This window comes from Indicator indicator, chromosome 10 (genome assembly GCF_027791375.1).
Source record: "Indicator indicator isolate 239-I01 chromosome 10, UM_Iind_1.1, whole genome shotgun sequence".
In the NCBI taxonomy this organism is placed as follows: Eukaryota; Metazoa; Chordata; class Aves; order Piciformes; family Indicatoridae; genus Indicator; species Indicator indicator.
Window position 1 is genome coordinate 7,741,571 of NC_072019.1, and position 15,434 is coordinate 7,757,004.

Here is a 15,434-nt window from a genome sequence, read left to right on the forward strand (position 1 = left end):
GGAAAGGATCACTCAAGGATGTGTTACCACTGAACGTGATTTGATTGTCATTGCGTTTCATCTCACAGGAGAGCCAGCAACATGCTGTGCTCTATGATTAGCAAATTACAGGGTTTATGGAATGTGAGATTGTAAGAAAAACAATAAGATAGCTTCACGCTAGGCTCTGACTATTGCTCATGCAGGGAGAAAAGGGCAGTCTGCTTAGCAATGTACTGACAATCAACTTAGAGGTTGGCTAACCACATGAGCAGTCACAAGCTGCTTATTTATGGCTAGGCAGTAATTAGTGTCTCCAGAGCAGGCAGGGGCAGTAAATGTTCTGGTGGGAAGAGACTGAATCTTGTTTCTGACTAATGACTGAGGAAATCCTCAGGGTGGGTGCATATATTAATCTAATTGGGACCTTAAGCAATGGCAGGCTGTATAGCCCAGGTCCTAGCCTGGGCTGAATCAACCTGCTGAAGCAAAAAAAAAAGCATCAGTAACAAGTCGATCATGATGGGACTTAGGCAAATATTTGTAGTTTGTTACTGAGATGCAGAGATCGAGAGCAAGGTTCAAGGTCTTTCTGATCTGATTCTTGAGGTGATGTGTCTACCTTGTGTGTTTATTTTAGATATTTATATATAAATGTTCTTGTTGCTTTAGTTGGATGTATTAGGAATGGTTTCAGGAACAATATGTGCCAATTCTGTAGCCATGGTGATCCTTTAGGACAAAATGTTGAGACCTTTCAGGTGTTCCTTGCCTTCTGATGCACTCTTCCAGGATGTAACTCCTAATGCAGCACACCACTGATAAACTGCATAGATTGGCATGAGATTTAATTCTCAACAGCTGGATCCAGAGAAAAGCACTCAGATCCCAAAGGTATTTATAACACCTGTTCTGACTTTTATTGCTTCCTACAAAAACCCCAGATGCTTTTCAGTTTAAACTTCTGTGGTCTGCCATGGTTAAAAATGGCAAAACTGGTATTTGATTTCAGCAGACAATGATTTCCTGCTGAATGTAAATTAGTTTTAATACTTAATAGGAAATCTTAAATTCTAACAGTGTAATGCTGTTCCAAAGATGAGATAAAAGAGCGGCTATTTAATGTAAGTAGTTTTATTTTGTAATCTTGATATAGCACTGAGTTTACTAGCTTAAGATGAATACCCATTACACACTGATATTGGGTGTACATCTCAGATGGAAAATATTGCACATTAGAGCTGTGTTGATTGGTTCAGTAGGGACTTAATTTTTATTCTCATATAAATAACTTTTCAAAGGTGAATTGTTACTTAGCAGTGGATGCAGCAATGCAGGGGGCGGTGGTGATGGTTTGCACATCTCACAGCTTCTTGTCTCAGACACTGGAGCTGGGTAAACAGTGGGAAAAATATCATATTTGGTTCTCTACATGGAACAATTATCACAGCTCACTTAACTGTGATGCATGTTTATTCGTACATCCAGTTGGATGCCTTGGAAGACCTTTTTCTGTTGTAAATGCAATCCAGACTGTTAAGTAAATGATCTACACCAAAATGTTTGCCAAGCAGGTTCTTGGGCTGTTGGGGTGCGTTTGGAGTGAGCTAGCTGAACCACAGCTGGGAGGATGACTTGTCTGACCATGTGCTTTTGCTGCTGCCTTTGATGTTTGAGTGCACTGTGAGTTGATTAAACTTACAAGAATGGCAAAAAACGAGTTCAACAAAAGAGGGAGTAGCTGTTTACAGACATGATGAGTTGGATTGCTCTCTTGTAGTGCCAGAAATTTTACAAGAGTGAAGCAAGGAGATGGGGAATGCATCAACAAAGGGATGAGCATTGAGACCTCCCTGGCTTAGATGATGTAAATTTTTCTCAGCTGTTTTGTGAAGCCATGCCCTTGGGTGGAGACCAAGACCTACATTTACTTATCTTTATAGGGTTCTTAAATGTAACACACAAGATTCATTAACTCATACTTTTGTCAGCCTTTTCTGGTTATTTAAACTAATTAGGTCAGTTTATAGGTTTTTTTGGTGAAGGTTGGAAAAGGCAATGGCTGGTACAAGTTTTTCTCTGTTATTTGCTCTTCTTTGGTAAGAAGCGATCCATACTTCTTGTTTTTGCTTCAGTTAAATAGTGTTTGGCAAATCAAAATAGATTTGCAGTCTAACTGGTGTAGCTGGTACTCTGCTTTTATGCAGAGAGATACAATATGATTCTGTAACTCACAGTTTCTGGCTCAAGTACCTGCTACAGCTGAATACACATTCTTAGCAGGCTTCCCCTTCTGAGATCTGAGCTAGGGAGTCTGCAGGAAGGATCCAGCCCTGGTATGACAGCAGAATGTAAGTGTGAGTATTTCCAGCTCTTCTTTCTGCTCCTTCTAGTACCAAAATAGAGGTCTTCCTTTTCCCTTTTTTTTTAAATTTTGGAGGTGTGTGGAAGGGATGTGATGGGACTTTTTAGGCTAAAAATTCCCATCCAGCTCTGGAGAAACATAGTAGTAGTTTGATGACTTTTTAGAGGTGATACATGTTTATAAGCAGTAGGCAGAGCAGTCAAGGAGCATATCTGTTGGTGGAAACCTAGGGATTTGATCAGAGAACCTGAAAATTGTGCCAAACTAAAACATTATGTCTTACTCTGTACATTTTATTAATAAGAAACAAGAAAAACAACAACCATGTTTGCAGCAAGTTACAGGAAGAATTAACATAAAAATGCCAAGCATCTAGTCAGTCACAACTGTTTACTATAACAGATCTGACCTTCTTCATGTGGGGAAAAAGGCTTCCTGTAACATTTCTGAACTCCAAATGATGGTACTGTTGAGGACAAAGCTATCTCACTTGTCCCTTTTCCCTACTGCCTCCTGTAAACAAGATCACATCTGAACTTATTGGGTAGTGTTTAAATATTAAAACTTATAGTTAAAAATGCAATATAAAAAACCCTCTGGTTTATAATTAGGAGAAGTGAAAGAATGAGATAGATATACTAAGGATTTGGTTTCTTAAAACACATTCATGGAATCTTAAAATATCCTGTGGTTGCAGGAATATAGACATGTATCTATCCAGCTGTTTAATTTCAGCACCATGGTTGCAAAATAAATACTTGCTACAGAAGTTTGCAAACATAAATCCATTGCACTTAAAAAAAAAAAAAAACTTTACTGCCAGTAGGAGGTTGACAAGTTAAAATACTTGAGGCAAAAAACTGTTATCATTAAGTCATCACTAGCAAGTAGCTACCATTCCCAGCAGAAGTTTCTGTGTGTATTTACTTTCTTCTAAAGCCAGCAGAAGAAACATACTTGAATTTATAACTGATAATGCAATTTAAAGTATTTGTAATCTGAAAAATTTTCTTCATTGGGTTACATCTTTCAGTCCAATTTTTGCTTCAGACACACTGAAGGCAAATCTGCATGGAAGTGAGGACTCCAGAAGAAAGAACTTAAAATAGTCCATGCCAAAGCATCCTGGTAGCCTAGACTAAAACTTTTGCAATGACACTTGGATAAGTGATAAAGCCTAAATTCCATTCCAGGACTTAAGTTTTTGTTATTATAGTACCTGATGAGTAGTGACTTCTAGTAATTTCTAGGGTGCCTTAATTTTCATCCATTAAGTTCTTTGGCTGTCTGAAATATCACACACTATCTGCTGCTCTTTCAGGTCTATGTAATAGAGAGAGGAAAATGAATAAGGAAGAACTTTAATCCACAATTGATTGAAGCAATTCAACCCTTACTTCCTAAAACAGTCTGTGTTGAAAATATTATGGTTTGCAATAACCAGTGTGACTGATCCCCTGGCAGGGAAGAAGCATGACTCTGTAATGTGTATTTGAAGTACTCACCCCTTAACAGACAACTGTGCTGAGCCCTGGGGTCCAATTATTGCTTAACTGAGAACTCTAGAAAATAACCACCAAAAAATCCTCTGCCACTTTAGTTATGAAGTCCAAGGTGTCTTAATCTGACACAACATAAATAACACTTTACTACTTCAGTGATCCTCTGCCTCCTGCTTTTACACAGTCATTATGCAAGGCCTTATGTTTAGCAAATGACAGGGGTTCTTGGAAAATGTTTCTAGCAAAAGAAAAACAATTGTCAAGGGAAAGTTAGCATAATTCATATATGAAAAGTAACTTCCTTCTTCAAATGCTTCAGGTCACCAAGCAGGAACTATGCTTCTTGCTGTAATTAAGCAGGGATGATTTTTCCAACTTGCATACCTCTTCTTTATTAAGAATTATCGAACTCACTTGTGGTGGTTTTAAGACTATGTCTTTAATTTTTCTTCATAGAGTAACTAATTTAAGATGATGCTATTTTGATAAGGAGGGGGGGGGAAAGCCCAAATGAATCATCATAATGCTGATATCCCAATAATGGAATCTCACCTACTATCTTAATAAACTCTACGCTCATTTTTGGTCTCAGTTTTGCTGTGTATAGTCCTACTAGGGCTAAAATGTCAGTAGTTCATGAAAACAGACTGAGTTTAGGATGCTAATGTGTAGAAAAATAACACCATGAGCCAAAGCCTTGTTAAGTTATGTGTGAGTGCCAGTGGCTCCTGCCAGTGTAGTAATTAGTGGTGTGTGGTCAAACATAATGCCATGTTTTGCTTAGTTCATTTTGCTTTCTCAGCTGTGAAAATTAGAAATGCCACTTTAATTTCAGAGCTGTGGACTGAATAACAGGAGATCAGAACAGCCCATGTCTGTGTACTGCATATTCTCCATAGAAATATAGATTTGCAATAATTTTGCAGTGTAAATGTTCAGCAGTGGAATATAATAAAGCAGTAATTTGACCTAGATTATTAGGAGCTGATGATGATATTGAAAGTTTGTTTTGTTTTTATTTTTTTTTCCATAGAAAATCATTGGGAGATGTAAATAAAATAAAATCCAATATTATGTTAGACTATTGTAAGTGTCTTGAGTCAGATTTCAGTGCTAATGCAAGGCTTCGATCCCAGGTATATTATTTATAAGTGAGGTAACAAAATACCTGTAAAAAACCAAGTCAGTATAACTTCATCAAAGGTAAAAATCTCATGTCTGATGTTCTCTGGTATAGTTATTTTTGGGGAAATTATGCAAAGTACAGACAGGGAAAGTTACAGATGTTCTTGGATTTCAAATAGCCATGGCCTGAATGAATGAGCTTAGTCCTTATCTTAATCCATATATCCAAACAAGGAAAAATACTGCCTGAGACAAGGAAAATTGTATAAAGTGGGTTAAATGATAGTGTCATAAACATGTCAGCAGAGTCCCAGCCAGAGGAGTCACTCTTCATGATTGTGCTCCCTCCAGGAAACAAGATGATGTGGCAATGTTACCCCATTTATGCCACAGGTTGCTCTAGAAAGACCCCCAGATAAATCTACTTGTCAGCACTCCCCATATCCCTCTGGGTGACACTTCTGTGGCTAGGATGTGATGCTTCAGCAGTGTTAGCAGCTGGGCCATGGAAGCTCTTCAGAGGTGGGGGATGTTGTTGAGGCCAGCTGTGGTGATGTGTAAACATCCTTAGGAGGCTGGATGGAGTGGCTGAAAGCCCTGCAAGCCACCAGCATCAGCAGACCGCACTATGCATTTGCCAGGGTGGGTGCAATCCCTCATTTATAACTGACTGGTACAAAACCAGTTGATGTGAAGCTGGGATGGTGAGATGAACATGCATTTTTTTCATTGTGAAAAAGGAGGAAAAAAACCCAATCACTCCTGTGGTAGATGTGGGAAAAAAAAAAAAAAGAAAAAGTAAAGCATTTCACCTGAAATACTGTTGCATGAGAACATGCTGCCCAGAGGGCAGCTCCAGCATGCATTCTTCCTGGGACCCTTATTCCTCAGTGAGATTGAGGTCATGTGGGAGCAATAACTAATTCTAAGTTTTCCCACTTGCCTCAGGCTTTACTGAATATGTGCAGTCAGAGCAAGGAAATCTCTCAAACAAGCCCATATGAAAGGTATGTACAGCTCTCAGGAGCAGAACAGGAATTCCTCATTTTCTTGAGACACTTCGGTTTCCTGCCCTGGGCAACTTAATAAAATCAACCTGCAGATGTAGTCAGTGATTCCGTGTCAAGGGGTTCACCTGACATGTAGCAATGTCAGAGAGTAAAGTGCCTAAATAAATTTCAGGGACATAAACATTTTCTGTGGAAAGCAATATTGCTACTTTTAAGAGTTGGAAGAGAGTTCAAAGCAGGGCTGGATGATTTTTGCTGGTATTTCTGATGTTACATTCTGCTACCCAATAAGGGACTTGCAACTGTCACCTTGCTGAGAAAATTTCCGATCAGAGGGCACATGCTGAAGAGAATTAAGAGAATCTGCTGGGGGGGACATGAACAGCATCTGCAGCCCCCATTCTCTCATTGGGAGGGCCTACTTGGCCAAGGGAATCAGATCAGCATTGTTGCTTCTTGCTTGCTTTCTCTATGAGGAAAAACTGTGCTACTCATTTAAAGGCTGTTGTGTGCTGTGCTTGCTTGTGTAGTTGTCACTCTCTAAAAGCTGATTCTCCCATATCTTTTCAAATTGTCATGAACTCTGCTAACAGTTTGCAGTGGCTTGTTCTGATTTGGAGATGAGTTATACTAACTGAGATGTGGTGAATGATTCCACTGCTGCTAAGGAGTGATGATTCACATTGCAGCATATCATGAGTGCAATGTGTCTGCTAGTCCTAATCTAATGTCTGAAGTAAACATGACATTCCACAACCACAATGCTTGCCTAAGACAAAAATAGATGTCTGAGTAGGGTTAAAACAATGATCCTCAGTAAAGCCACTTGTGCTGGAGACAGTATGTTCAAGTTCTGCCATCAAGGGGAAAGGAGGATCTAGGTGACTTCAATTTTCATGAGAAGGACTTATCCTTGCTAGTTGGGACTCCATTCCAGATACAGTTATGAGGAAAGTTTTTAATTATCTGGGGAAGATGAGTAAGTAGATCGTTCCCCAGCTCATATTAATTTATACAAAATTTGGTCACTGTTAGCTGGTGACTCAGTATATGTGAGGCAATATGTGTGAGGCAAAGTGCCACTATTTAACAAACTATTTACCAAAACAAAGCAGAAGTTGCAGGAAAAAATGTCACTGTGCACAGGCTCCACACTTTTCTGGCTGTTTCTTTGTGAACCATAAAAAATGTTCATTTGCAGTTTGAAGCTTTGCCTCTCTGTTTGACCCTGCCCAGTGTGTCTGACAGGATAGAACTCAGTTTATTTATAGTTAACATAGTTTTTATATTTTAAAATTCCATATGGGCACAGAGACATGACAAATATTTATAAAAAAACTTTGTAGTTGCTGTAAATGTATTAATATGTAAACAAAATATCTGATGCACTAAAGGACTAATCTGACAAACGTCTTCTTGAGCCATCATGACAAAACATTCATTCTTTAAAAAGATTCAAAGGTTATAAATTACCCCATCAGAAGGTTTTATTGTCTTTCAGCCAACAAAGAAATGCAGATGCCTTCTTCAGTGTCAAAACTAGATGTTGTTATGCCAACTTCCAAAGCTTCCAGCCAGCTGCATTTCTCCAGGCTGCATATCTCCCCAATTTATCCAAAACTCTTTGCATGATAAACATAACTAACTTTAATCATTCTGGTTAAAAGTGTTATGGCATTCTAAGCAGAAGGGAAGAGCTGGGATTTTAGAGTGGTTAGAAAAAGTAAGAGAGAATGAAGATTGGTTGGGCAGCCTTACGAGTATTTGAAAAAAGAAAAAGAAAATTAACATCCTTATTGAAAACCACGCTGGTTATTTCAAAAATATTAGTAATGGGTATAAATTGTTATACAGTCACAACTGAGTAATATGGAATAATTTTCAGTATCCACTAGAAGCTGAATGGTCATTTATCTTCTTCATTGCATTGTTGTAGCACTCAGGATAAAATGCCAAGTGCAGGATGTTCCCTAACTATCCACATTGGTATTTTTCCTTTTGGGATCTTGGGATTCTCAGTAGATTTAGAATGAGACATAGAGTTCAGAAGGACTAATGAGAACTCCTTTGAACTATTTCATTTTTCTAACATCTAGTTCACATTTATTTGTGTTATATTTTAATATAAAAAAAGTTGCCTGAATTAACCTGAAAGGTGTGGTAAAGACTGGTGGGAAATTGAACTTCACATAACATTCTAGAAGTCAAAGATGGCTTATTTTATTTTTTCCATTTATTTTTTGGCTTGCAAATTCAAGACCTGTCCTCTGTGGTGGTGCCATGCTTTGCCTTTTTCTTTCTTTCTTTTCTTTTTTTTTAATATGCAAAGAATGGGACTTTTCTTTTGAATGTCCAAGAATATATTCAGGCTGTGAAGCAATGAAGATAATTTTTGATAAAATTTTTGATAATGAACACCTCAGCTTGATGTAATTATTCTTGGTGAGAAGATAAAGAGATCTGCTTTCAGTTTGTATGTCAGTAAACCCACATATGACAATCTGCTGATGTTTAATGGCACGGCAGTGCGAACAGACAACCTCACATGGTTTTCATTTTTTGATTATGATTCGAGCTTAGCCAGGAAAAGCCCTATGGGCTTTTATAGCTGAAATGCAAAGGGCCTCAGAGAATGGGAGGCTGTACTTTTAAGGCTCCAAATGCCAGATAACTCATTTGACATGCAACTTCCATCAAACTGTGCTGGCCTCCTTGTTAGCACACAGTTGCCACAGCTTGTGACGCTATGTGCTAAGTAAGATTGGGGACTAGAGCAATATCTATTTCTCATGCCTTAAAGGTAAAACTGTTGAACTTATTTCAGAGTTGTATTTCTGTTGTTTAAGTTGTGTTTTCTTGGGAGGGAGAGCCCGGTAATCAATTTAGACTCAATTCAGAGTCTAAGTTGTGAAAACCATAAGGAACTAGAAAACAGTCCCTTATCTAGATGTCATGAGCAAAGTGCTGTTTGCTGACAGCTGCATGTGTGCACCTTAACCACAGCTGTGCTTTCTAAAGCATTGTTTTATACTTTCTTTTTTTTTTTTTTAATCTACTTTGAAATAATTTGTTGAAGGAAGAAATTACTTAATTTGAGCTGGTACAATCAAGATAGGTATGAAGATAGGTATTAATGCGCTTTTAAATTGCAATTAAAACAAGAGAAGCATGATTAAATCTGCAGAAGGATTCAGTCTTGGATTTGATTCTGTTCTCTTAGTGACAGAAATAAAAAGCATTTAATGGAAGAGGAAAACCACTCCAAACAATTTAAGGACACACCAACATTTTCTTCTCCAGTGTGAGGTGGAGTGATGCCTTACTTAAAGCTACCACATCCTGCTATGTTATTTAGGCTGATGCCTAGGAAATTTTCCACAGATTGAGTATAAAGTGGTACAATGTAAATAAATTGCTACTGGATGTAAAGGGAAAATAATGAGAAGGTCTAAATAACCCCACTGGTCTGATAACTAACATACAGTCAGTTGTATAAACTAACTTTCTCTCTTTCTCAGCTCTTTGCTCTGGCAGATACTAGCTGGTTGCTCTTGCTTGGCTGTTTCTGACCTTGGCTGTGTTCTTGTTGTGGCTAAGTATTACCAAGCTACTTTGCCCTTCTCTCTCTCTTTTCCCTTGTACAGGGCAGGGGAAGGGAGTCGAGAGGGGGAAGCTGTTGGTAACCCGCTGGTTTTGTCCAGGGGGATTCTTGTGTTGTTTATAAATTGTAAATACCTGTAAATATTTTGTACATATTCACTGCATGTTATACTTTTAGATTGTAGTTTTGCTTGTAAATATAGCTTCATTTGCTTCCATCTGAGCTGGTCTGGCTATTTTATTTTGGGGGCAATTTCAACCCACCACACAGGAGTATCAGAAACAGCATCAGTCCAGTGTGAAGCTTTGCAAGGCAGGTGTGCATGTAGTAATGGATTTCAAGAGATGGCCTTGCAATTCATTTGGGAAATTTGCTCATAATAAATGCACATGGTTCAAATGAATATGAAAGAAATAAGTATACAGTGAAATTAGCCAATTTGGCTTCATATTTTAGTGGAATTAAAATACTGGCATTATATGTGATCATACAGCAAAGCTGTATCATACAAATTATGTGCAATCATATTACTTAGTAGTAGATTTAATAATACTCAAGAGAGAGAAGATTTGCTTGCAAGTCCTTTTGATGTAATCTAACACAGACCTCTTATTAGGCTGTGTTACATGGGGAAGTCATTTAGGTCATGTTCCTGACTGAACCTGGAAGGAAAAAGCAAGCAAAAACACAGTTTATAAAATAGTGGTAGACAGGCTTGCTGAGCAGGTTATGTGTATGTGTCTTGAGATCAGGAAGGAAATAGAGCATGCTGGGGCAGGTCACCAAAACTGAATAGGGGGTTTATAGCATCTGAGGCAGACCTCAAAATTGTCAGGTAGGGTAATACTCAAGGTGCTGTCATGAACAGCTGCATGAATCAGATTCATGAACTGTGATCACAGTCTTGAAATAACTGTGGCCCAAGTGTAATGTTCATCATCACTTATTTCATCCCTTTCTTGCTGCTTGTGTGGCAGGGGAGGGTAGGTGAGTTGTCCTTCAGTCCTCACAAAAGGTATTTGTTGTCTATTTACATGTTTGCAAAGAGGTCTTGTCTATGGGACCATCTGTGAGACTCCATGAGAACTCAAAGTACAACTGGTCATCTTTGCTGAAGTTTGAAACATTAACCTTTTGCTTGAAAAAGTCATGTTGGACAGCTTTTTGGGAAAAAGCAGTTCAGCTGCCTGTGGAGATGGGACTGAGGAATGATACATTATTTGGCTTACAGCCGGTGGGAAAAATAGCTAAGGATTGTTTTGTGATGCATATGTACATGCAGTGTAGACACTGACTGCAAAAGGGACATTGATTCAGGCATTTTGTAGCTTCTGAGTGCTTAACTTTTAAACCTTTGTATCTTTAAGGAAGATTTTTATTAGTTAGATATGTGATAGAGAAGCTTGCCTCTATAACATCATAATTAATATAAAATGTCATCAGAAATAAACTGACAAGGTCAACCAGCCAGAAAGTAGCTACTCTTTGTTTGGGCTGTATCCATTCTGAATTTCTCTGGAATTACATCACAAGTGTGCCTTTGAAGGGTGTGGTATATGAAGTTCCTGTGGGAGAAGGTGCGAAGGTGTGGAGCTGCACACAAGTCCTAGTCCTTAGAACACTGCTTGCTGGAAGTCTGAACTTCCAGACTGTGGTGCACGAATACCTTCCTTTTCTTACAACACTGAAAAATTATAGCAGCTAACAGGACAGCCTTCATTACTGAGCTGGTTTACTCATGCAGTTATGATGAAGAGGTAAGCTGGTTTCAATGCTGTAGGAGAAAACAAATGTAAATAAAAAATGCAATTTTTTTTAAAATGAAGCTTATTTTTGAGCATAAAATACAATGAGAATGTCACAAAACTCCTAATGTTTTTTTCTTGGAGAGGAAAAATTTATTAGCTCTTAGAAAAATAACACACTTCCCCGATTCCTCCATTTCCTTCTTCCACAGAGTTCAACTTTATTCAGATTATATATGTAGAAAAAATTAAGAATATATAGAAATCTTTAGTTTAAAATGATATTGTTGTTTCTAAAATTAAAAAACCCCTCCACCATAACCTTATTTGCTTTCACATAAGATACTGCTAACTTTGTAACTGCTAGCAATAAACTAATCCTGTTTAAATATTTGTAGATGTTTATATTTTTATCACAGAAATATATGCTTTCTTGGGAACACACACCAAATAATAATGAATATGCAGCAATAATAAAGTAGTGAAGAAGTAAAATTATTTTGCTGGGGGTATGTCTGTATGTAAACAGATGTGTCCACCCACACACATATATATATATATGTATGTGTATATATATATAAAACAAAGCATAAAGGTTTTCATTTATCAGAAGGGAAGACAACTCCAAGCTTTGTGCTTCCCTTTATAATTATTAAAATAACATGTACAGCAAGAGAAGGACAAGTTCTATGTGCAAGAAAAAAAAAATCTATGTGAATAAAATACATCTATTCAGTATAAATGTCACGCTAGTGCTTTCACTGGTGAAGAGGAAAGGACAAAGCACTCCTATCCTCTGTAAATAGGATGTTATTTTCTAGCCTGACATTATTATCCTCATCTGAAATACTTTTATTGCTTATGTTATAAGTTCAGAGGTTGCTTAACTCTGCTCTGATTTCAACTGACCTGCTTCACAGTTTAATTGTATGCAATACTGACCATCATGTTACTCAGCTGGAATTTGGAAACCACGCAGAAAAGTGTGAGACTTGACACTTGTTACTACCACACTAAAATCATTCCCCATAGTGTTGCAAGGCATTACAGTGCTCTAAGTCAACTTAAAAACACTGGGAAACATGATCATAAAAACATAAAATGATTTGGGTTGGAAGGGACCCAAAGATCATCTAGTTCTAATCCCCCTGACATGCACTCCCCTCTGTATTAGTTTTGTTACCCTGTGGGGAAGAACTTCAAAGCTAAGCTGCTGCTCTTCTTTCCTTCTCCATGTACCTGAGGCATTTGGGGCTTGGTGTATAATCAAGATCACCAGACAGATCTCGATTATTGGTGTACAATCAAGATGACACATCACACTTTGCATCAGACACGTTTGCATGTATGATGGGCTATGTAAGTTTTGTTAGTGTTGCGCTAGCACATTCTCAAAATGTACTTCATGTTGAGACTGAAACTGGATTTTTAAGGATATAGAATTATTAAAGACAAGTGATCCTGCTTTTGGCAGGGGAGTTGGATTCTGGAGGTCCCTTCCAAACTCTAACATCCTGTGATTGTCAGTAGTACTTTCATTAAACTTTCTAAAATTATGAAACACTTTATCTGTTATTTAAGGGTTTTAGTCAGGTTTGTTAAAGTATTTTGAAGTTCTTCTAGCTGAGTGAGAAAGTGGAGGTGGAATTCCTGTGAGCTAGACATTAACTGAGCTGGCTTAGTGATGGACTTGACACACTTGCAATTGTTTTTCTTTCATCAATGTCAGAACTTTATTTATGAAATCTAATGGATTTTTTCCTAAAGACATGAGGAAGCACAGAAAAAAAATACTTAGTGCATACGTTTGTGAGAGATGCTATCTCTTGGTTGATCTGTCTTACATGCTGTATATTTGTTATAGCTTTCATCCACTAATGGCTTATACTATTTTCCCTTTCAAACTCTACATTGCAAGACTATTAGAAGTGGATTCTCTCTGTAGATTTATTTGACCTAGATGGCAATAGTTTTGCTATGTCTGTTTGCTTTGGATTTTTATCTTTTGTGGGTTTTTTTTTCATTGTTTTCTGTTTTAGCTCCCAGGAGATTGTACAGATGTAACAAACAAACAAAACAAGCAACCCAAAAAAAACCCCCTCCCAACCCCACATTACGCCCCCCCCCCCCCCCTTCCCCCAAACAACTGAGTGTAATTTTCTTTTCCATCTGCATTTACAGTTTTGGCAGGAAGAAGTTTATAGCAGAACAGATGGAGTCAGTACAAAAACTGCATCTGTTAGATTTGTTAAATTGTGATAGGGTGCTTAAAGCCCAGCACTACGCAAGGGAGAGAAGGACTTATGAAGCCAGAGCCTGATAGATAACTGTAGACAAGGAGTGGAAACTTGTTAACCACTGAAGAAAGATGGAATCATGAATTGCTGCTCTTGTGGGGCCATCAGTTTGTCTTGCTCATTGCTTCAGTAGCAAAATTCCTCATGTGGAGAAGAGGAGCTGAAGTCTTGTCCAGATGATGTCAGGAACAGCTGGACATGGGCTCTGTGATATTTAAAAAAAAAAAAAAAAAAAAAAAAAAAAAGAAAATCAGGTCCTTCCCCCACCCCCCTTTCTTGTTTAGAGCAGAACAAGAAAACAAGTTGCTGTTTGTACTTTTCATGTGATCCACAGGCTTAATGTGTAAACCTGGAAAATCTCTCTTCATTAAATTATCCTAAAATGTGCCTTAAGAACACAATACGATTTTTAGTATGGCTGAAAAGTTCTGAATTAAATAAAACCATCTAACCACAGGTTTATGTAAGACAAAACAGAAAAAATATTTAGTCTGGGTGAATGGTCAGAACATTTTGCTGGGTGCTGTGTCTACAAATCAAATGAAGAGGAGATTTGGGAACTTGACATAATATGTAAACAGAGATGTACCAGGGCAGCTGTAAGGAAATGCTTCCTTTTTTTTGTAAGAAAATGGGAAAATTCAGTGTGAAATTCCTTTGACCAAATTTTATTTGGGGCTTCTTTTGCACGATCTGGAAACCACGTATCCAATATAACGTCTTTGAATAGTATCTGCATAATAATGTTTCTGACAAGTGAAAAATAGGTAGGGTGTGGATGGTGACACAACACCTAAAATTTTTCTACAAGTTTGACATTTTAGAGGGTAATTCCAGTGACAAATATTATTGAGCAAATCTGACAAGAAAATGTCGTTTGGCGTATCTCTTCTCTCTTAATTTCTTGAATGTGTATGTTTTCTGTGGCATGTGAAGTAGAGGTGTGTTGGTCCATAAGCCAGGCGTTGCTCTGCAACTGGATTTCAATGTAATCTCTATAATGATTTGTGAAATCAAGTATAAAAGGTTCCTCTTTGAAGCATATTCAGCTGTCCTGTACCACTTTCACATGAAACAGCACATAGAAATTTTAACTTCTGGAAGATACCTTCTTGGTTTTATTCACAAACTGGGCAGTTTACATTTTTTAGGTGAAAGTTTAGAGGTCAAAGAATGTATTAGAATGTCTTGGGTCACTGTGGTTCGTTACTTGATCTCTCAGCATCCATACAATGTTGTATTAATAGGTTTTAATTTCCTAACTTGTTATGGATCTGTAAATAAGCAATTGTAATTGCTGATGTTCCTAAAAGAAATAGTTTGATCATGGATCCTTGACATAAAATTGTAAAGGAGGAGAAGAGGTAGAATGAGTTTGAATGTTTTACTAGTAAAAAAACGCAACTGTGTTTAAAATGAATTTCTGCCTTCTACCTTTAAATCAAATACCTTATAATGATAAGTTTCACATATCGTAGTTATCATTCACTTAAGGAGGATGAAGAACCAGAATGAAAAGTTTTTACATCTTTCCCCAAATATCCCATTTGTTTTGTTTTACAGTCTTGAAGACTGAAACTCACATTTCTGTCTGAATCTCCAATGTTACTTTGAATTTTTCATTGTCCTTGGTGTCAGGATACCATTCAGCCTTCAAATTCAATTAACTTTCAGTTGCAAACAAGTAATTTTAAAGTTTTCTAGGGCCCTCTGAATATCCTATTATAGACCTAAACTGTAACACAATATGAAAGATCTCAGCTCCACAAAGATGATGGATAGTTACAGTGTTTATGGTAATGTTGTAATG